The sequence below is a fragment of the Hermetia illucens genome, chromosome 5 (genome assembly GCF_905115235.1).
Source record: "Hermetia illucens chromosome 5, iHerIll2.2.curated.20191125, whole genome shotgun sequence".
NCBI classification, from domain to species: Eukaryota; Metazoa; Arthropoda; class Insecta; order Diptera; family Stratiomyidae; genus Hermetia; species Hermetia illucens.
The window spans coordinates 91,403,870-91,426,908 of NC_051853.1; the positions used below are offsets into that span (position 1 = coordinate 91,403,870).

The 23,039-nt window shown below is 40.4% G+C and overlaps 1 protein-coding gene and 1 long non-coding RNA gene across 2 annotated transcripts in view; one reads left to right on the plus strand and one right to left on the minus strand.

Annotated features, from left to right (window-relative positions):
* Positions 1-23,039, plus strand: part of LOC119657729 (homeobox protein B-H1-like) — a 108,806-nt gene that overhangs the window by 28,565 nt on the left and 57,202 nt on the right. The window lies entirely within an intron of this gene.
* LOC119657730 lies at positions 19,339-19,745 on the minus strand. Its single transcript, XR_005250164.1, has 2 exons — positions 19,617-19,745; positions 19,339-19,551 (listed from the first exon to the last, which is right to left on the minus strand). It is a non-coding gene; the product is annotated as an uncharacterized LOC119657730 (long non-coding RNA).

Below are 23,039 nucleotides of genomic sequence, written 5' to 3' on the forward strand. Positions count from 1 at the left end.
TGGGCCCACTCTTGTCATTCCCGTTAACTGTAGATCCGTCAGGTGCTTTCTAAGTTATGATTCCACATTCCTTCTTGTCTGTCTGTATTGTCCGATGTATAGTTTTTTGCATTCTGTGCGGAAAGTTTTGTATATACAAGGTTTGACCATTTGATCGATTGGATCCTTGGTTAATTCCAGAAGAGTTGGCTGTTCTTGTCGGCGAAAACGACGTCTATCCCATTTTAAGGAAATGGAAATTTGGTTAAATTTCAATTTAATTTAAAATCCAGCACTTAAATTAAAATGCTGCTATCGCAAGTGATTTTCCTTCTTCGTCATTCTGCTGAATCTTTTCATAATTTTTTAGGCCTTATGGAAATCAAATTTTCCATTAGAATCACAGAAATTTCCTCGAAAAAATTACGGAAATCAAATTTTCCATCGAAACCATAATACTATAGTATCAGACAAGGAGTCCTTTACTCTTTGTAGCGTGTAGCCGGCCATAGACCGATCAGCTAAAATGAAGAACGATATTGCTCTTCTCGGCTGATGATCGAAAATTTCAAAAACAGCGAGTAAAAAGCAATAAACTCGTGTTGCACCATGCATTTAGCAGTTTACTCGCAGTATAAATATTTTTCCATTTCCTGTATCGATCCACTAGGCAAAATGCACTTAATTGCACGCATGGGCATGTACATACAATTATACTGCTAACTATTAAAAAAAGGGTTACCGATCGTTTATTGTTTAGAAAGTTTATAATGTTAGGATTAATAAATAGGATCTATATTTTCGGGGGATTTGAGGGTTGGTCGATTTTGGGCAGAAATTTGGAAGGAAAAGCGAAATGATCGTTTGAAATGAGTAATTACAAATAGGTTAATTTTTATTACTGTGAGGTCAGAACTGGGCTGCATAAGGGGGCAAGCGAACGGTTGAAAGGATAGAAAACAGTATGTAACAGGAAATGGAGGAATCGTCGTGTACAACCAAATGAATTTCTACGGCGGCTCGGACACAAGTAAGCTAAGAAAAAGAAAATTTGAACACCGTAAAACCGGCCATACTACAACGCCCTTTTCTCTACAAGGGAATGAGTACAGTGCCTAATGTCTTAACCTTAAGCTTATCCTGTATGCCAGTAATTATGACTATACTATATTAGGGATTTTTTTCAGGCAATCTATTAATCACGTCGTTGTATATAAATGTTATGGTTTCAAATTGCAAATTCAACGTTATTCTAACCAAAATGTTCAATTCTTAACAAAATTGTCTACTTCATGTACCTTTTCGCAAAACAGTTTGCAACAAATGGCATGAGTAAGTGAGTAATTTCAAGCTGAATTACATTAAGGATAGCTTTGTAATGCATAATATGATGTGATGTGTTTTGATGCGAAGCAATGCAATATGTGGTTCACCTGGTTATGCGGTTTACTCAGTTCTTTGTCCGGTTCAACACCATTCGAGTCCACCAACTTCCCCCAGTTTCCACTCTCTAGCATGCATCGAATGCGTACTCACTGTATAAATACAGTCGAGTGGCCACCAAAACGTTCAATTCGAAAATTATCTTTTATTCGGTCGTTTTGATCAAAAGCAGTATTGAAACTCGACAATTCAACAGCGGTTAAGGTGAATGATAATTATAATGATGATGATGACAGTTCATAACTCGGTCCGACTTATAACTGCACTCAAATTTGATTTAAAGTGAAAATTTTTTGATAGCTGGTTGCGTTCGATGAGCAAGTGGTATTGCGTCGGGGTGCGGTTATAGTTCCTTAGGAATATGAAAGTCGGACAGATGTGCTTCGGCTTTCCACAATTTTGGATGGAAAAATCATTCCCTTGATTTTGCTATAGTTATTTATGAAGCTTTAGATAATTAATTTAATTCTCATTGAACTGGCCCAGAGGCATGATAAATTTCCTTAAGCGCTTGTACGCATATCGGTTCACCCTAGCTCAGAGTCTATTTATGTGTTATATCGCTAGACACAGCAGCACTTGAGCGAACAATAGACATTTCACTGATTTCCCCTGTGACAGAAATTAATGTCGCTCAAGCGTTTCTTAAACGTTCTCAAAATAACCGAACACCTAAAACTTTACTCACCTGCACGACAAATTGACAAAAAAGAACCACTTATCTGCCCAACGAAATCACCTCTTTATTACTTGGGACACGAAATGGACAAATGAAATGCACAACAAGGATAACAGCAAATAGGTGTTCGACCAAACCGACTTAAAACCACCTCTGAGCCGACCATGTGAAGTATAAAGAGATGCTATCTGTAAATAGTAACAATTTCGATGGTAATTTTCACTTCACCCACACGTTAATATCTTTTTACAGCTGAACCTTTTAAGAGTGATATTACTTTTATATGTAGATAACTGTGAGTTTGGGGAATACATCCCAGCAAACACTTTGACCGTCCTTTCGGCTGTACCCACTACAATATGCATGTTTAGGAGAAGGGAAAGGTAAATTTGAGCCAACTTATAAGTTGGCACAGACAATTAGTGGAATGATTGGGCCTGACTGTCGGAAGGAGTATAGGGAACAAAAACGGGGTCCGTTCCACCTGAGAGAGTAGTAAATTGAACTTTTTCCTAAACTGGCAGGAATTAACGACAAGAACGAAACAGGACTGAGCCAAATTGAAATTGTGAAAGTCTAGAATTAGATCATGTTCTCAGATCGTACACATGTGATATGTGGACCTTGTCATATTCTCATCCCGAAATGCTTAATGCGAATATAATTGTTAGTTTCCCATTCTAAGGATATCAGTACGAATATATTTGTGCTTCTAAGAGGGTTGGAAAAAATGCGATTAGTATTTTTTAGAGACAGTCACGGTTGATGATTTTCAACTCATGGGGAAAATTGCAGGTTTTATAGATGTCATCAAAGTGGTTTTGTTCTGAACAAGTAAATTAGCTACATATGGGCTGAAATTCATGAGCAAAAGAAAAATAATTCTTGAAAGCAACTCAAACTAACCAGAAATTGTTTGCACAAATGTCTTAGTTTTGAGTTCGTTGTTGGTAGAAGATATACACGGACCTACCTCAATATCTTTAGTAGTCAATTAACATTTCAGAATCTTCTTCTTTTTCTTCAGCCTTTGTCCCGTTCACACGCGGGGTCGGCTCGTCGTGATCGGTTTCGTCATTTGGCCCTATCGAATGCCTGATCTGGGTCCAATCTCGAGGCTTTTAAATCCCCATTCAGCGTATCAAGCCACCGTGGTTTAGGCCTGCCTTTTGGTCGTTTACCATCGACTTCGATGTTCAGACCAATCTTGGCAAGCGCATTCTCGTTAGCACGAATTGCGTGACCATACCATCGAAGACGCCTCCCTCGCAACTTTTCCACGATTGGTGCAACCCCATAACGATCGCGGATATCCTAATTTCGGATGTGATCAAAACGGGTCACGCCACAAGTCCAACGTAACATCTTCGTTCGCATTACCGCAGGACGCCGTTCATTGTCTTTTATAGTCGGCCAACACTCAGAACCATAGAGAGCGACAGGACGGACAACATTGCGGCAAATTTTCTATTTGAGACGTTCGTTGATACTTCGATCACAAAGAGCACCAGTTGTGGAACGCCATTTCATCCAGGTTGCGTTAATGCGTGAAGCAATTTCATAACGCAGTTCTCCATTGGTTGATAGCGTTGACCCGAGGTATTTAAATCGCTCAGTTCTGGGCAGATTACTGCCGCTGACAGTGATTGTGCCTGTTTCATGGGGATCGGTTGTCAAAAATTCAGTTTTGTTTAGATTCAATCTGAGACCGTGTTGCATGAGACGATCATTCCATTTTTGAACAAGTTGCTCGAGATCATTTTTGCTATCAGATGCTAGGAAAACATCATCTGCATAAAGCAGTGTGTAGGGCGCTGGACATTGGATATCCCGTGTGACGGTGTCCATAACAAGAACAAAGAGGAGTGGTGAGAGGGCGCTTCCTTGATGGGCAGCAACAGAGACGCGAAGCGGTTTTGATACACCCGCCATACTTCGAACTTTACTTTTCGGATCGAGGTAGAGCAATTGAACCCAGCGCACGAGTTCTTCTGGCACGAAGTGTTGTCGTAAAGCATACCAGATGAGTTCGTGTGGTACACGGTCAAACGCTTTCTCTAGATCCAGAAAGGCAATGTAAAGAGGGCGATGCTTCTCACGGTGTTTCTCCATGAGTAACCGCGCAGCGTGTATTGCGTCAGTAGTTCCGCAGTTCTTGACAAATCCGGCTTGATTCACGATTATTTCAACGATTTCGCGAATACGGTTGTCAAGAATGCGTTCAAAAATCTTCATGGTATGGGAAAGTAACCGGATCGGACGGTAATTTGAACATTCTGCTAGACTACATTTCCTTTTTCCTGAATAACCCGATTAAAGAATTCACTTAGCCACAATGTTGGGTCCCAGTTCTTCGCTTTCCAGAGCTCAGATGCGATGTCATCAGGTCCTGTGGCTTTTCCCAATTTCATTCGTTTTATTGCCTCCTCGACTTCAGTTGCGCTGAGTTAAGTCCTTGAGGGTTTTACGTGAGCACCTGCCTTGCGACTTAATACCACGGTCTTCTTAAGACACGGATTGATTTTGTGACCACAATCAGAGCTCCGCCGAGACAAGCAACAACGGTACCAGTCTATATCAAGTGCATAGCTTAGCATTCATACTGGTGGATGCAAGACATAACTAAATCTCTACCGAACTAAGGAGTACGGCACCCGTGTTAAAACGCAACACCACGCCGAGGCCCGAAGGTCTCTTATCACTTGAGCATAACCACAGCCTCCATGAAATTCCCACTAGGGGGCCTACCGCAAATAACCGAGCTGTACTCACATACAATGGGACTTCACCCGAAGTATGAGAGTCCAGGGACTATCCCGGTTCCCATTGTACCAATATACTCCTGGTAAAGTTTCGTGATCAATTTGTCACTTCAGATGAGTCCCCGCGCAAACTCGGGTCTGATCACCCTGATTAGGCCTTTGAAGCATTCGCCTACTGCATCACGGCCGGCAAACCAAAGTGAGTACAGCGTCTCCCGGTGCCACCACTATGGAGGTTCTCCTCGGCCACTTGGTTTTGGTTCAGCCGACAGAGTTGCCGCCCTGTCTTCCTCACCGCCACCTCTGAGCACCAGGTGGAACTGGTCCAAATGTCGGCAATGATTGTGGAAGTGGAGGATGAGCAAATTCTTTAGTTGAAATCTGCTCGAAGTATCCTCGCCACCTATCCGTTGCGGCTCGACGGTTGGTAAGTAAAGTACCGTTCTTGTCATCAACGCAACAGAAGTGTTCGGTATTCTGCGTACATTCGTTACGGCTTATAGCAAGTCGATACAGATCTCTCTCGCCATCCTGAGTGTCCAGTTTATCGTAAAGATTTTTGTAATGGTTCGCTCGGGTGACAGCGATTGCTTTCTTTGCTTCTCGGTTGGCATTCTTATAAATTTGGCAATTAGCCTCGAGAAATTTGTGGCAGAGGCGTTTCTTTTCACGGACCCTCATTTCAACATCATCATTCCAAAGTCAAGTATCTTGGTTGAAGTACCGCTTACCCGCCTTGGTGACCCCGGGGGTTGCAGAGGCTGCTTTGTGGATCGTGTCTTTCATTTGGTTCCACGATTCTTCCACATTCGTAATGGTCGGCAATCGTATGAGTGAGATCATTTCTTCTTTCTTCTCACCAAATCGCCACCATTGGATACGCCGCGAGCCAGTGCGTTCCTCACGCTGTTTTATCGGTGGCTTAATTCGCAGGACGGCAATCAACGGCCGATGCTGAGGTGCGATGGTCTTATGAGAATCTAATCGATTTGCGTTTTACTGTTCCTACTATAAAATGTAGGAAGATGAGACAATCGTTTGATGAACCATGTATTCACAAGTACAACGTCATGGGTGCCCGCAAAATCGATTATACGCTCGCCACCCTCAATGCGCGCTCCGAATCCCTTTCGTCAGCAGGCACGTGATAAGTCTCTTTATCGAGAAGTTGCCAGAGGGCGTCTTTCTCGTCATCAGGTCGACCTGTCTGTGGTGCGTACGCGATGAAGAAGTGAATAGTGCGATCAGTTGATATAATGGTGAGCTTCATCCGCCGATCATCAAATCGTTCGACTTGTTTAATAATAATAATAATAATCGTTGGCGCAACAATCCATATTGGATCAAGGCCTTGAAGTGTGTTAGAGCACTTCATTCAAGACCGTAACGGTACACCACAGTACACTGTGGGAGGCAATGTGGTCAGCATTGCGCTCGCCCGAGATTATTACCCTGATTTGACTCAGGTACTCATTCACAGCTGACTCGACTGGTGTCCGACATCCAATCACGATAACAAATTCCTCTGCCCCCAGCGAGATTTGAACCGCGACCTTCCGCTACGGCAGCCCAGCGCTCTAACCACTTGAGCCATCCGGACACACTTGTTTAATGGCATCACGAAAACCCTCTGAGATGGCAATGCCAACACCATATTGAGTGTGTGGATTACCAAAATAGAGAAGTTTATAGCCATTTTTACCGCGTCCGCGTCCAATGTCACAGCTTTTGGCACCAGACCATCGGGTTTCTTGCAGAGCGCAGATATCAATGTGCCTTTTCCAAAGGGCTTTTGGGAGTTCCTCCGTCTTTCCAGTTAGAGTATCAATATTTAGCGTGCAGACACGTATTTGTTTTGTTCAGACAAACTTGCTTACGTCGTGACACCGTCCATGCGTCAAGAACCCTTGCCCACTTCTCGACAGAACGGGGCCCGTCCTGCCGCGTCGACTGAGGTGGACGCCCTAGCATCTCTCCGAGGCTTGTGACTCAATCCGATCATCATGTTTGTAACGACATTGTATGCATATTCTTGGTCGGCCTGTCGCGGGACCTGTCACCAAGAGAGATCAGGTAGGATTTAGCATAGTGGAATGCCTCCAACTATACTCTATTTATCTCTTTTCCTGATCTTAGCATTATATTTTGCTGAGGATAGTACAGAGTACGTTGCCTCAAACCCTCCTCCTTTACCTGGGCTTGGGACCAGCATACTATTATATGTTAATAGCATGGCGGAGTTAGTCAATTAACATTTCAGAATCATAAACTATAAACGAATTCCTGGTGGTGTTCATTATTAGAAATTTGTATTCTTTCGGAAATCTTCCCCTGCCTTTCATGCATCAAAAAACATAGACATACGCTTATCTAAATCGCCAGCGCTCATATAAGATTTATCCTCAAAATCTTGAACCAAATCAAATGTAAGTTGATCACTTTAGTTAAAAATCAAAAGAGAACAACAACAAATCGTAAAACTCAAATGACATGATCCCAGGCACACCGGATCGCTAAGGAAGAGAGTAAAAATTTGTCACAGGCGAGGATTATTTCATTTCTTCTGTCCGCTTTGTATGAGTATCTTGTATCTGATTCCCTGCTCTTACTTTGTTGAAGCCATGTACGGAAACTGACTTAATCTTGTTCTCGCTTTTTCATATTAGCTAAATTTTTGCAATCAAAATACATGACGCCCGGATCAAGCTGAATTGTAATAAGCTTGTGTGGAACTAGTTTTTGAAATGTGTAGAGCTCACATCGATAATATATTGAGAGGAATGCACAAGGAGCGGCTTGGGTACAGTATGTGGAACAAATCGGAAGTAACCCCTCGAGAATTGCAGTTTTAAGTTACAAATTGCTCTTAACCCATCCCAATGGAAGTCTTACAATAAATGGATGATAGATCTTGTCATTGGAATAGGAGGAAGTAGATGCTTAGATTCAAACTAACCTAATAATGTCGAATCGCAGTATGCAGTATACATCCGTACATATGTCGCTCTATTGTATCTGAGAAGACGAAATTGGTTTTCATCTAAATTATTGCAACTTGACTGCTAACTACAATATTTTGATACCTCCATTCAAGAATCGAACTTTTTTCACGACGTGTACTTTGGCTACCCAAAACCTCATATCACGAATATAAATTCGCTTCCCGAACAGGCAAGTCAAGATGGAGTGAAAACACTTCAACTCGCCACAATAAATCCCAAATATAACATTAGGAGATTGTTTACAGTGTTACCGATACTGACATGGGTCACACACATTCGCCTAAGATGCGTGAAATAAATTCAAAAGTTTAGTCATCTCCGCTCAAATTGAATTTCCTGTGTTGTCCCGCGTCTTCGAATTTTCTCAATGGAAGAATGAACCGACGAACGAAAGAAATGATCGCTGCCCTCTTAGGATTTTGATAAGTCAAAGACACTAATCCGGTCAGTAATCAGATTAAGATTCAATGTGAAAAATACGAAAATTAAAATTGTAGAGAAGCAACAAAAAGAATTGTATCTGGAACACAAGGTAAGTATCTGCTGCGGAATTGGGAAGGAAAAACCATCTATACCCAGAGCCATAAGTTATAGTTGATTCCTATGGAATAAATAACGTCGAAATTCATTGAGTGGCGAGTCCGAGGGTCTTTAATAAGTTTGTTGCTTTTTCATGACGTAAGATTTGATCGTGTCGTTGATCGCTCCAAAAAAATATCATTCAGCCAACAAGAGACCCAGCGAGAGTAAAAAAACACAACCTGCAAGTACTTAAGTTGGAACGTACATTCTTAAATAATTTATAAATGTTGACGCATTTTATTACACTTTTCCCTTTTGGTTTCATTTTGTTTCTGCTCGCCACGGGCAGGTGCGTGTTGAATGCCTCGTACGAAAGTGGAGGAGAGAAATATACCTCGCTGGGGATAATAAATTTAATTAAGTATTTGAGGATCAGTCATGCTTAATGGAAATTGCATTTTCAAGCTTGAAAATGTAACAAGTTCCAAGTGGTATTAATGCGACTAGTTATTCGCTGCTCCCTTAAATATTCATTGGGTTTGAGGAATTACTTGCGGTGATGTTTAAATGTTTTAGTGACTCACTTAGTAAGTGTTAAGTTTTGTGGCAGACGTGTAGCTGCAGTCTTGTGAAAAGATCACCTCTGAATAGCTCCAATTACCTATGACTGGCGATGTGTAAATTATCTTAGAACAACTTATGAAACCAAGGCGAAAATCAAAGTGTGGGCACAGTTCCATAGTACAACGGCAGATATTGCTTTGACTCACAAATGAAACAAAGTTTGAAACAATAAAAGTATCGTAGCAACCACAGAACGTACATTCCTGATGGTCTACATTTATTCAGATAGTAGGTAGCTATCAGTGGCAACTCTGAGGGGTTTTTGTGTGCCGTTTTTATGCCAAGAACGTGACTGGGGAAAGGGAGTAGAGTCCAACCAGTTTAGTCTTCAAAGCCAGTATATAGCGATTAGGCAGGATAGTAACTCCTCCATCCTTCGGTTAGAAATCTCTTTGAGACCTCCAAAGGATTGTTTACCTAGTGTTCGCAATTTCGCAAAGGAAGTGCCCAAAACTTTCTCCCTCGTCTTCACAATTTCGGCAACGCGAATTTTAGGCTATGCCGAGCCTGAAGATATGGTCCTCTACAGGCCAGTGCTGTGGGCCGCCTTAATTCGATACTCGGTTTGCGTTTGGCGTAATCCGTTGTGCATGATCAGTGTTCACGGGGTAATTCGTCTGGAATTTTATAGTACATACTGTGGCCGTAGGGCTGTACGGACTCACGTAGTCTGATACTATTCCACACTATAGCGTATTTAAAAGGCTGGTCCAAGGGTAGGAGCAGGAACACATTTTGGGTGTGGACATCTAAAGAACCACCCTTGTAGGGAAATGGAGACTTAATTATCAGTTCTGGGTTTAGCCTCTAATTTAACTTAGGATCCAAAATCACATTCGGATACTTTACGTTGAAGAAAACTACCGATCTTTGTTCACTTTGCCGTGGGAGGTGGGTTTTGTTTAGCCTGGTCTTGGTGGTAAATACCATTTGCTGCGTTTTTGTTAAATTTGGTATACCTTTTCAAAACCGCTTTATTTTTTTATTTGTGCACTCATAACGCAAGGAAACATCCATGGCACCAACACCTTCAAGTCGTCATGTAACGACTTTTTCTTGCTCCTGTCCAATATTCCTAGAATTTCAGCACCGGAGAGGGCCCTCCCAAATAAGATTGGATTCTTCTGGTTCTTAGCATGGATACTAACCAATGTCTAAGATATGACTCTAATCCTAATGATGCTAACGTTATTGAGTGATAAATATATATCGAGGAAGACGGCTGTCGCGATCGTACAATCGAGTTAATTACTTTGTGAAGAAAACGATTTCTTCGGCTCTAAAGTCTTCAACACAAAAGAGGTGGGGCTGATTGACCGAAAGTCTTTCGTTAACTCATGATCGCGCCAGCTTGTTTTCAGTATGAGGTACATATCCAAACGAAAGACTGTGCTGGTAAATCTCTAAAAGCCATAGCACAATTCTTTCTTGTTGTTTCTGGAGCATCACTGACAATATGCCATCAGGGTCCCGTGATTAATTGTACAGGCGCGGAAGCTTGTCAATTACCGATTTGATAAATGATAATATCATACCACAGGATCTCCATAGTTGCCAAGCGGAGGTCTGACTCACAGTGTTCCTCTCTGCCCGAGAAGTGTGCATAAAATAGCACCTCAAGGATCTCACTTCGTCTGGAAACCTTTCGACTTCTTAAGAAAGGATAGGCACATTGGAATGAGATAGATCAAATTTCAAGGCATATTTGAAAAATTATTAGTGAATTCCAACTGGCCATCATCATAGTCGACCAAATTTGCCTAGTAGAGGAAGTGTTACAAATTCAAAATCGATGATTCTGCTCTAAAGTCTCACCGCGTGGACTCCTTTCAAAAAATGTAAAAAAATATCTCAACTACCCGCGAATGACGCAATCGTAGCCAATTGTAATGAATTAAGGGGGGTACTCACATCCAAGTTGACTATCACCAACCACCAGAGCGGGACTATTCAATGAAATCAACAAAATAGAACGGACCTTGGACCATCCAGGTTAGCCAGCACCTAAGTGCAGCTCCAACAAAGCTTGCTTGTTAGTTACATTCGGATGGCATGTCATACCCTTGACACTTGTTAGTACTGATGAAGAGAACAAGTTGCGCCCGAAATATCGGTATTTGCAAGCTGTCAGTAGTGAATCTATCAGTAGCGAATAGAAAAAGCAAGTCTTAGTCATTTTCAAAATTTATTTGTTTGCGCTTACCGCATTTGAGACCACCGGAATGGATTTTAAAATCTAAATATCCATCGACCTCACGATATAATGATTTTGAAGCTTAGATGCCATATAGAGGCCCTACCGACTTTTTTCCAATTTTCTTAGTTGGGTACTTTCTGAGATTGGGCTCTTGATTTAGGTAAGCGTTTTTAAGTTCTCTCCTCTGCAGTGAAGCGACAGAGAACCTCAAAATGGAGAAAAAAGTAACGAATAATTCGTTAATCTAACGTTGCCAGAGAGAGAAAATCCATGTAGGATTTCCTTCTCATCAGACATCCTCATTCTACCTCGAGTGTTACTCAAACACAGATTACGTCTCCAAATTTGGCATCGTATGGCCTAAAAATTGAGATGCTCTCCGGTGCAACTATGTGAGTGCAAGAAGATTATACACAAGGCGGATTTGTATGGACGAGAAACAGTGCTGAGCGAAGGGCGAAGCTGATTTACTTTGGATGCGTAAATGCGCGCCTTTCCGCAGAAGTATTGGATTTCATTTGTATGATGGCTTAATGCTGTGAGTTGATAATAGTATGTATCGAGTATGAAATATTAGAATGCCGAACTCTCTAGCTTGTCACATGTATGGACACTCATAAGAGGAGTGTAGACTGTTGCAAACACACGAACCACCTTACATATAAGGGATACGCAGAATGCATCTTATCACTTGATTGCATCACAAGCATGGGTTTCTAGATTTCAAGTTCTTTTTAACTTTGCATCACTTCTTATGTGTGGTTTTCTTGCTTCAGTCATACTAGGAGTCAGGAGAACAAAAAGATTTTCTACTCCAGAACTAGTTTCCCCCCTCCTTCTGGATGGCTCCATTTTTTTAGGACTACCGTGTCATGCCTTCTAACCTAATTCATGTCTAGGCTTACGCTCACCATCCAGGCTTAAAAGTTGAAGTTTTTGATTCAATGTTTCCCCCGAAGTTCTGGTTTGCTGACCTGAATTGCTTGAATTCCTGCTTTTGTGGGTCTTCAAATCTTTTCACCAGCAGTTCAATAAAAGACGCCGCTAATAACCAGAATTGCCACTTCAGATACTATGCGATGCTGAATTCTCGATCAACTTTGCGTCTGAAGTGAATCATTCCACATTCCGCTGCCCTAGAACAGTACCGAGTTTGTATTGTCCATTAGAACTTTCCGCTTACTCTGCGTACGAGATCAACCTCCGTCATCAGTTTGGTTAGCTAGAATCAGCCATTATGTCCAAAAATTTAAGCTACCTCTTTGCTACCAATATGTTGTCCATTACTTCCATTTCAGCTTCTAAGCGAATGCAATGTTACGTTAAAAGTATAAGTTAGTTTTTTTCTGCGACAAGGTTTCAACCATGGGCCTCCAGCAATGATCGGAGTCCTTAGAATTGCCTAGTTCAGCATCAGTAGACAATATTACACCAGATACTAATAATAATAAAAACTTTGTTGGGTTCAGTACTGGGGTCGATTCGTCTTGATCAAATACATCATTTTTCTTGGTTTTAGGCTTGGTCAGTGTTGAGTTGACGGGCTGTCGCGTCATCATCCACTGCATCAAGCCATTGTTGCTTCGGTCGTTGTTGTTTCTTACCGTGACTTCCCGTCAGCGCAAATTGGAAGACTATACCATCGAAGATGCCTTTCATCATTTGGATGGAGAGCGATATTCACTTAATATTTGTTGCTCTGCTTTTCTGCAAATGGCGTAAACTTAGTGTTTGTCGGGCATTTAAACTGCTTGAACTTGTGTTCATGCTGCACATCCTGCTGACCACAGTGAGAACAACACGACAGTAATGTTAGACGATAAAAAATCATTTTTTTCTTATCAACAACTGGGCAACCAAGGAGTTTTAAGGCGATAATATACGAGACGATTTTCTTAACAAAGAATTCATGAAGAAAATGTAGTTAATGTAAATTTAACCAAATGAGGATGAGGAATGAGATTCAAAATTTCGGAGAAAGAAATTTTCCTTCGAAAATAAAAAGGCAAATTTAGAATCGCTTCTTTTCCCCACGGATCAATTTGGAATTTCTTGTAAGCTGGCTAGAAATGGGCTGAGAAGGAAAACTCTGTTACCCATAAAATCATTCCCCGAAATCTTGAACGGTTTCACACTAAAATATGTTCTTTACATGCTTTACTACTTTCAATGAAATTAGTATAAACTACTCTTCCCCGACCAAACAGCTACACTTCCTTTCACTGAATTGTAATCGTTTTGTTTTCATTTTGTGTAGGTTGTTCATGAGGAGAGCAGGAATCTTCTTTTACAAAGATATCTTTCTTATACATGCCTAGTTGGTTTTGTTAGTAAGGATTCCGCATTGATTTGCTTGATTCTACGTACACTTCTATCGTTTAAGGTTACTTCAAGTAGCTGACATACGACTAGATAGATAGATAAGTTGATTGAAATTCTCTTTAACTCATTTTTTCAATTTTTTTTTAATAATTTTGAGTTGCTGTATGCCATTAATTCTGAATTGAGGTGCATTCAAACAAAATGAACAATTTACCGAAGACCTCCGCCTATGAAAAAGAAATCGCATTTTCTATTGAGCAATAAAATTGACAACCAAAGGAAATTACATACAATCATAATTCCCTAACCCTTGCGAACAACTCAAATACTCGCAGCACATCCCCATATAACACCAATCACCATGAAATAGGACATTGCGTGATTTCTATATCATCCAATTAACTAATATAACTGACGATCAAACGTTCCAATGATTACGTTCTCAAAAGGCCAATCGGCTCTATTCAGAGAGAAAATTATGAGTGCGACTACGTAGGCTCCGTACTGCAGTCGTAGATTTTATTTCGAGTTTCCCCAGTTGTTCCTTTCCAAGTTTATTGCAGCTGACCAGTGTAATTGATGTTGTCTTACACGCAAACAGATTTAACAATGGAAGTTTATTGTTTTCAACGATTTGTGCAAGCAGACTGTTGTCTGCATTTGGGGAGTTGGACATTTGTAGGATGAATTTGAACGGGTCTGAATATTTTTGCTTTCTTTTGAATATTTTATTAGATAGACTACTTTGCTTTGTAGCTGGGAAAATAGAAGAATTTAAGGTCCGTGAATGGAAGTCAATTTCGTGTTGAGGGTTGTATAGACCTCAATAGGATATAAGAAACCTTTATTGGCTCTTGGTTGATATGATAACGTACCATTTATAAAATCACAGCACCGCAAAGGTACATATTTTATTTTACATTTATGCTGAAATATAGCAAATAAGTAAGGAAACATATACATAGTTTTAGTAGCTTCAAGTGGGTTTATCTTTTGATATCACTTCCTTAAATCGAAACCTACATTTACTCTGGAATGCAATTTGGAGGAGGAGTCGTCAAGAAAGCTTATTTTATATTTCTTTTCTCGTTTGACACTTTTGAAAGGGCTCACAGCTAAAATATGTGATATATTAGATTTTGTGTAAACATAAAACCTTATTAAAATCGGTTTACTGTCTGTCTGTTTGTCTGTCTGTCCGTCTGTCTCTCTGTCTGTCCGTCACACGCATTTTTCTCGGAGACGGTTATAGTGATTGACAGCAAATTTGGTAGAAAGGTGGGAACTGTGAACGCTCACGCATACAGGTGGGTGTAAAATTTTTTTTCATCACATATAGTCATGTGGGGTATCAAATTAAAGGTCTCGATTAGTAGTTCAAAGCCGATCTTAGTTTTGACATTCGTTGGAAGGGTGGGGAGCGCGGAGGGTTGAAAGTGATCACTTCTTTAAGGGGGCCATTCGCAGAAACTACCAAACCGAAAAATCTGAAAAAAATCAGGAGGCTGCCACTATATGGTGCCTGGGCTCCGAAATACCTTCCATACCGATATCTGTTTAAATAAAGTTAATAATAGTATATTACTACAATTTTTTGTAATTGGTTAGAAACCCCCCTTAAGTTCATCCTAGTACCATGAAATTTTGCAATAATATAGGCTATAATATAGAGCATGATCTTACCAAGGTTGGTGGAAATCGCACTATTACTAACAAAGTTATAATACCTCAAATTTGTTGCTTCTTTGAAAATTGAAGACTATGAATGTCAGTATCACCCGAAAGTGGATACTCTCACATAATATATGGATATATTACGTGCTAGGCACTAAGAAATACACAAAATCTTTCATACCTGAAGCGTCTAGCTTCCGGTTTCCCGACTTGTTTTCTTTTAGCAAAGAAAATTTCTAGAAATGGCTATTAAATACTGGGGTAATATTCCCTCAGTTATCTAGTTCATCCATAGGGGTTTAAAAGTAGATGATATTCCGTGGCCTTAGTTTATCTTCATAGTCGTCAAAAGTTGCCTATCGTATTGAAAGCAACCAAAAAAATCGAGCATTGAGTTAATTGAATTTTGAAGAAGTTTATGAGTAGGAAAGTTCTTGCATTTCATCCACTCCATCCATTTCATCCTCCTTCATGCCATCTTTATATTAATTCTTTTTTTTTACCTTTTCCGATTTATTTTATTTTGAGTTTCTTTTTTACAATCTTTACGTCTGACCACGATCGCAGTCTCTAACATGACATCGAGCGTTCAGAAGGGAAATTGGATCTGATTTACAGTAAACCTACTACGCATTAGAATGGATTAACTGGCAAATATCTGTTCGGCATGCAATATGTTGTGCACTTTCGAGGGTTTATGGGAGGATTCCTCAGAAAAAGGTCATGGCTTATCCTCAAGTCCACCTGCGGTGTCAAACATAAAACGTCATCGTCGTCTTCCGCTCACTGTCACAAGTTGCGGTAGTTGCTTTCCACAAGTTGCGGTAGATGCTTTTGCCTGAGCTAAACCTCCCCAAGATATTCTTCCGTCAATTTTTCGTTTGTCAGGATTTTAGGCGACCAGGGTAGACATCGGTTTCTTCAACAGGTGAATCTATGCTGATGCGCTGCGTGGATGCAAGAGGAGTTCCACAAGAATTTGGTGAATATCGATTTTTCCAGGTGTTCTCTATTCTATGTGGCGACCCGCGCCTTATATTCCCATGGTGGCCATATCTCCGCAGGGTGTAAAGTTCTCCTCTGATCCAGACGTTATTTTTATCGAGCGATTCGACTTTCAAATTGAGACCTACGTTGGCAGAAAATTTGTACAGTAGGCTTTGGACTGGCACTGAAGATCCTACTGGTCTATAAGTAGCCTTCACTGGGAGGATCTAAAGGCAACTAGGCGAACACGTTTGCAGTATCCATTGTCAGATTTAAACTTCTGGGAACTTATTCGGCAGGGAAAATAAACACCTGTGGATGATTTCGAGAAGTTTTACAAAGGGGAGTAGAAAATTGTAGAGCGTCTGGAACACCCACTTAACTTAGAGTGGTGAGGCTCATAGAAATGTTGTGGGTAGGCTTACTGTAAACGAAGGAAAAGGTTGTTTTCCATTTGCCGGGAAGATCATTTATGCAACGTCAAAAGATACTAGGCGGACGGCTGTTCTCTGCTTCATACACTTGCTCAACATCTTTTGGAGGAGCTGGCTTTTGGTTAATATTGTATTGCGGAAGAGCGAGGAGTGCACGCCAAAATGAAAACAATCCGTTCACTGAACTATAGTAAAATAGGATACCAGTAGCAAGACTATCTCAGAAGCAGTGGATGTCAATCAATCACTCATTTGGTTGCAATAAAATCTAAAACTGTAGTTTTGATTTCATTTCAATTTTTCGTTGTGATTCGCTTTGTATAAATCATTTTGGCCAAAACTCTGTGTGTTTCAAGTATGTGTATCGTTGAGTTTAGAAGTATAGAAGAAATTTTTAGACAGGTACAAATGGAAAAACCTGTATAATTGAAGCGCCCAGCTTCTCGCCCTGTTCATTTTGCATCTGAGGCATAATAGTTTTATCTCCATATCGTTTAATGATGAGAGTTTAAAAACTATTCCGGCACAAAGGCTGCCCATCGATCTTCAGCTTTGACCCAATATAACTTCGTTAGTAATAGTGCGGTTCCCACCAAACTTATAGAATCATGTTCTATATTGCAACCCATTTAAATGCAAAGCTTGATGATTCTAGGAAAAAGGTGGTTTGCAATTGTAAAAAAACATAGTAATAATAAATATAGTAAAATACTGTGTCCGGATGACTTAGTGATTAGATCTGTAGGCTGTCGTACGGAAAATCGTGGTTCAAATATCACTGGTGGCAGTGGGATTTGTATGATGACTGAATGTCGGGTACCAGTCGACTCGGCTGAATGAGTACCTGAGTTAAATCAAGGTAATAATCGCTGGCGAGCGCAACAACCACATTGGCTCCTGTTGGGTCCCGTAGTCCTTAAGGTGTTCAATGAATGCTTTAACTCACTTCAACGCCTCGATGCGCGCCAACGATGATTATTATTATGTATCTCCAGTTATTACATATTTTAAACAACTTAATTTTCCAATGCTGTTAATTACCTTTTAAGAGGTCCAATCTGCTGAAGGTTGGCCTATATCCCTTTTCCAAAAGTTATATTTTAAATGATTTTGTTGGAAGTCTAATTCAAAATGTTCTATTCCCAGGTGGCTGTTGAAAGCTTGCCAGGTATTTCCATCTTTCTTTCAGAAATTTTAGCTCAATGAAGATCTTTTTTACCTTACCTTATATCTCGTTACTTTCAATACAATCTTGTACTACAGATCTCAATGAATAGAAATCGATCGCTTTTGGGATAGTTTAGGGGCAGATCCATCTCAAAAACCTAAAGAAATGGGGGAAATGGGGCGAGGGGATGGACGCGGCGTGGACATTATAGCTCTTTTCACGTCACTGACAAAATGTGTCCTTTACTCGATGCATGAAACTTGAAATGGGATATTCAGAAGTTATTCAAAATCGCGCCCAAGGTGGGGTTAGCCGGGAACAAATTTGAGAAACTGTTACCCGTCTGGTATGTCAAAAAAAATTTGGGTGTTGGACAAAATTGTCTTCCATAAGTTCCATCTTCCACTTGTTTGGAACCGAATATCTGTCATGTACTTTACGAATGGTGAACCCCACGATGGGCACCATTTGCATCAACTTCACATGGTATCTGATTTTGTATTTCAGGTTGCAGTGTGATCTCAGGCATTGACTAAAGGATACGTGAAATTTTGTCAATGACCCAAGAGGGACTGTAGTGCCCAAAAGGATTCCACCATATTCCTGAGACTGATTAGTACAAGGAGATGCAAGCACGTATCGAAGAGACACTTTGGTGGAGCTGCAGTGTTTGTAGGCGGACTGTCATGGCCAATTTCGTCATTTATTTAGGTTTTTGGGGTAGCTCTAACTTCTTTGTCGACTTGGGTCAAATTGCGTGGTCTTTTGATTATTACCCAATCGCTTAAGTCGTTACATTTTCCCCACATTCGAGGGGAGACCATGAAGTTTTTAAGTTAGTCGTTCTTCTTTCGAATCCTTTGACCGAGTAACTCCGCTTCTGAACGAGAAAAATAAAAGGAAGAAGTCGTTCACAGGTGAAATGGCTTTCACTGATTGAATAAAGACGCAAATGTTCAAATCCAAGATCCAAATTCCGATTTCTTTACCAATTCTAATTAAATATGCAACAATGTTCGTAATAGCTTGAATCCTTCCTATTATTTCTGCCGGAACAAAGTATGTTTCCATCTGTACATGTTGAACAAATTAGTATACACAACTCGAAGTCTTTTAACCACTACGCAATCTGTAGCTGGACTTCAATTGTTGTCTGCATATTTATACATACTTTCAACCTCACATAACACGGACAGATGCCACTGGAACTCGTAAATTTACCCACAGAATTGTGTCTACTCATGTTTCTGTACGGAGGAGTTTTAAATGTTTTATTAGGTGTTTCTTTCAAAGTGAGTTTGTGAGTAGTTTATTTTCAGTTCAAACAAAGGCTGGAAAATTTAAACCTCACTAAATTAAGAACTTTTCTTGGTGTCCAATATTACTAGATATAACTCGCATTGGGCGCCCTTGGGTGAAAAAATTCCACACGATTTCGAAAGAAACCCCAGCAATTGTGTGTCTCCTTCTTTGTGGAATTCAGGGCATCCAGTCTATTTTGATATTGCATTGTCAGTTTATTCATTTCATTAAAACACAACCTCGTCGTCTCGATAATCTTTATCAGATACATTTTAAGATATGTAGCTTATCTTATCGCATTTACAGAAGTAGGATGTAGCCGTGTAATGCTGCAGAACCAGGGGCTTGTTTGGTGGAATGTGCTCCTATATGTAGACGATTCGAAAATTGATATCAACTCCATGATACACCTTGGGATCTTGCCTAAATCCTTCTTATTTCAGATTGATAGAGCATCTGCAAAAATAATTCCATTTAATTTATAGTCCTTATGATATGCCCCCAGCTAAACACATAAATACTGTAAACTACTTCCCACAGCCATGGCTGGCGTTCCCAACTATGTGGAGGAAAATAAACAGGAAAAGAATACAAAAATGCGACGCTTGCGCACAAGATTCCATCCATCCACATTCTACATCTGAACGTGGTGTGTATGCACACATGTACTAAACGAGTATCTACCGGACCAGAGATTTGTCGCCATACTCACTAGCTTGGAGATATGCATACATGCTCCCCATCTCCATTGCCAGCTTCGCGTAATGGATGCCAAGTGCACTGGCTCTGGTCGTATGTGCTGTGCATCGACCTGGTACTTACCTGGGTCCGGTAATCTTGCCAACTCGCTTGTGGTCAGTGGCGACATTCAAAGGACAAACATTTTCGGGGCGCGATAACTCAATTGACCAGAAATGGCATTCGCATCAGCTCCGTTGCACAAAGTTGGTCCAACTCGAGATGACTGCGTCTAATCGTCGGAGGCGTGGCACTCAAGGTATCTCTGCATGGGGAAGGGGTCTTGTAAAATCGGTCCAGTTCGGAGGCTGCAACTCACCAACCACAGCATCCGGTCTAGACGTGTGCGTTTGCTGTTTTTAGTTTTCCTCACACCACATCTTGGATTGGGTGTCCCGTCCCATTCATATTGTTTCCATGCCTCACATTGCTCGAACGTTTACAACCGTTCATACATATGAGAGTGTGTGTTTGTGGTTCAGATTCATTTGAATGTGGCCATTCCGTTCTACGGAACTTGCATCGGGCTCAGAATCCCTGCCAGGAAATACACGGATTCCGCTCCGTTTCAGGTTTGTCCCAAGGTCGTAAGTTACTGGCGGTGGGATTGGCGGGGTGACAATGCTGCAGCAGCCTGGGTGGCAGCGAAAAGGGGCGGTGTGAAATTCAAATGGTAACCGTAACGGATTTTCTTTGTGTTGTGTGCGCACGACCCTTGATTACGGGGTCGGTCGGACGGTGGCAGACTGTTGAGGGTTGTAAATACAGTGAAGAGGCTGCTTGATGTTATTTTACAGTTTTAGGGCACTCGTCCCTGTTTTTCGAGTGGTTCGAGAGCACCACTTAAGGGTTGTTAAGAAGTTGAGAGTGCTTGAAAGTTGTCGGCATTTGAGCCATTATTTTGAATGTTCATTTTGGCGTACACGTAACGAAGGATCTTTATGTTACATTCGCGCGAAAAGGGAATTTTGAAATATGCAAAAACGGGAATCTGTGCAGTGTTATGTAGACATGGCAGAGAGAATTGGTAACATTTGGTTGGGTACAGTTTTAAGTGGCACTTTTGGGTTTGAAAGGAATTCAATAATTTCCGTGATTATGAAACGCTAAATTGTGAGAAATTTTAGAGTAAAAAGGATGTAATTTTTTCGATCACGTTGTTTAATTTGTCTAGGACGTTATTGAAAATTCATTTGACGATTGTTCTGGGAAATCGAACGTTGGGCATTATAAATTGATTGTTTTCCTTTTGTTAGTTGCCTTTTACAAATTTGATTCTGGAGCAATGTGAGTTATTGAAGTTGATCTTTTGGAAATTGTTGTTACCATTAGTGCATTCTATTCATTACTTTCAACTTATGGTTGGGAATAGGTTTGGGTTTTCTAATGAGTACACAATTCGATTATAAAATTCATCCCTTCTTTCCGAATGCATGTCTGGTTCCCTGGTCGAAATGATGTGAACAATTTCACGGGATGCGGAAGGGAGGTAAGAAAAAAAGAGGCTTCATTAAATAAAGCAAAGTTATTGGTTTTCGCGGGTGTTCCTTAATATCATACCAGGGCCAGTATAGTTTCCATTAAAAGTGAAATATTTCACACTGAAATAACGCGTCGGAAACCAAAAGCTGGACGCTTCAGGTATGAAAGTTTTTGCGAGAATATTTCATTTTTAGGCAGCTGTAGGGTATACGAATTTAATATGTCAGACTTTTCTTGGTAATGACATTTTGAACCACAGTAAATTCACATAAAATAAAAAGAAAAGACTTAGTATAACTTTGATTAATAATAGCGCGAATTTCTCCAAACTTTCAAATATCTTGCCCTATATTATGTTTTATGTTTTTGTAAACTTTCTGTTAATTCCCTTTCAGTAAAATTCGAAAATATACTAATACATATACGCACTATTACTTGACTTAAGGCCAATAGGTATGTCTAGGGGCATCGTCAGGGGGTTTTTTGCTTTTTTAGATTGTTGGGTTGGTTAGTTTCTAAGAACGAAACCTGTCTAACAACAGGTAAGATTATTTTTGAACGTACCGATCGATATCCTCCAATTCCTTTTCACTTCCTAAATTCCTCACAAAATTATGACATTCACTCTGTGTGTGGGATTTCACAGTCTACATTTGTCACTAAATTTCATCTTAATGGGTTCAGCCATTCAGCCAAAATGTTCCTGTGACAAATACGCAGAGTTTTGCTGGATATTGTTGTGTGCGGGAAATGTCTGGACGACAGAGACAGAAAAGGTTGGTAAAAACGCTAGAAGGCGATTTAAGAGTTGCAAGGATTGAAATCACTTACAGGACCACACCACGAAACGCATCAATCGCCTTGCAAGAAACGTGGCCTTTGGTAGAGTTCCATTACCTTGGCTATCTAGTAAAAGAGATGGTATGCATCGTAGAAAAAAACGTGCACATATCGGTTGATCCCTAGGTTTATGTGTAACCATGCCGAATTCAATTATACCATTTTGTTGAAATATTGTCTGATGACGGTTCCGCAGAGATCCCTGGTTAAAATCCTGCGCTACGGCTTTTGATGCTTTCCATCTCCACGAACAAATATAAACAGACAGTAAACTGATTTTAACAAAACCTTAATAAATACTTACTGCTCTCGGAAAAGCAAATTCATTACCATTGCCGTACTTCAAGGGTTCAAGGTTTTTTACCGTTTTAATTTTCTTCACCGCTGTAGTTGCTTTTGAGAAAAAATATTTATCCGTCAATTAGAATGAAGTAAACAATAATCAATAAATGTACCAATTAATGATAATTGGTTAAATAAATTATGAGCTGCCAGAGTACGAAATTTAGGGAATGTATCAAGGTCGTCGGAGGGCGTCATGATTAGGAGAGAGAAAATGTGGTATTAATGTTTGCGTGGTGTTACAATCATTATTATGTGGTTGTGTGCGCCAAGAGCCCCTTGGGGTGATCGACTCATCTTGGGAGGATCTTGGGTGGATCTCACTGCATTCACTGCAATCGTCATAAACGCCAAAAATTTCTAATAACGAAGGAACGATATCACCCAGGTCCTGTAGTGTCCTCTTCCCTTAAGAGTGGGGTAAGCTGACATACTGGACGTTACTATGAACTGTATAATAACCGCTAACAGCTACATTTTATTTTGAAGGATCCAAGGCAAACGGACGTTAAGCTCGCTTGGCTTGAATTAAATAGGAACTT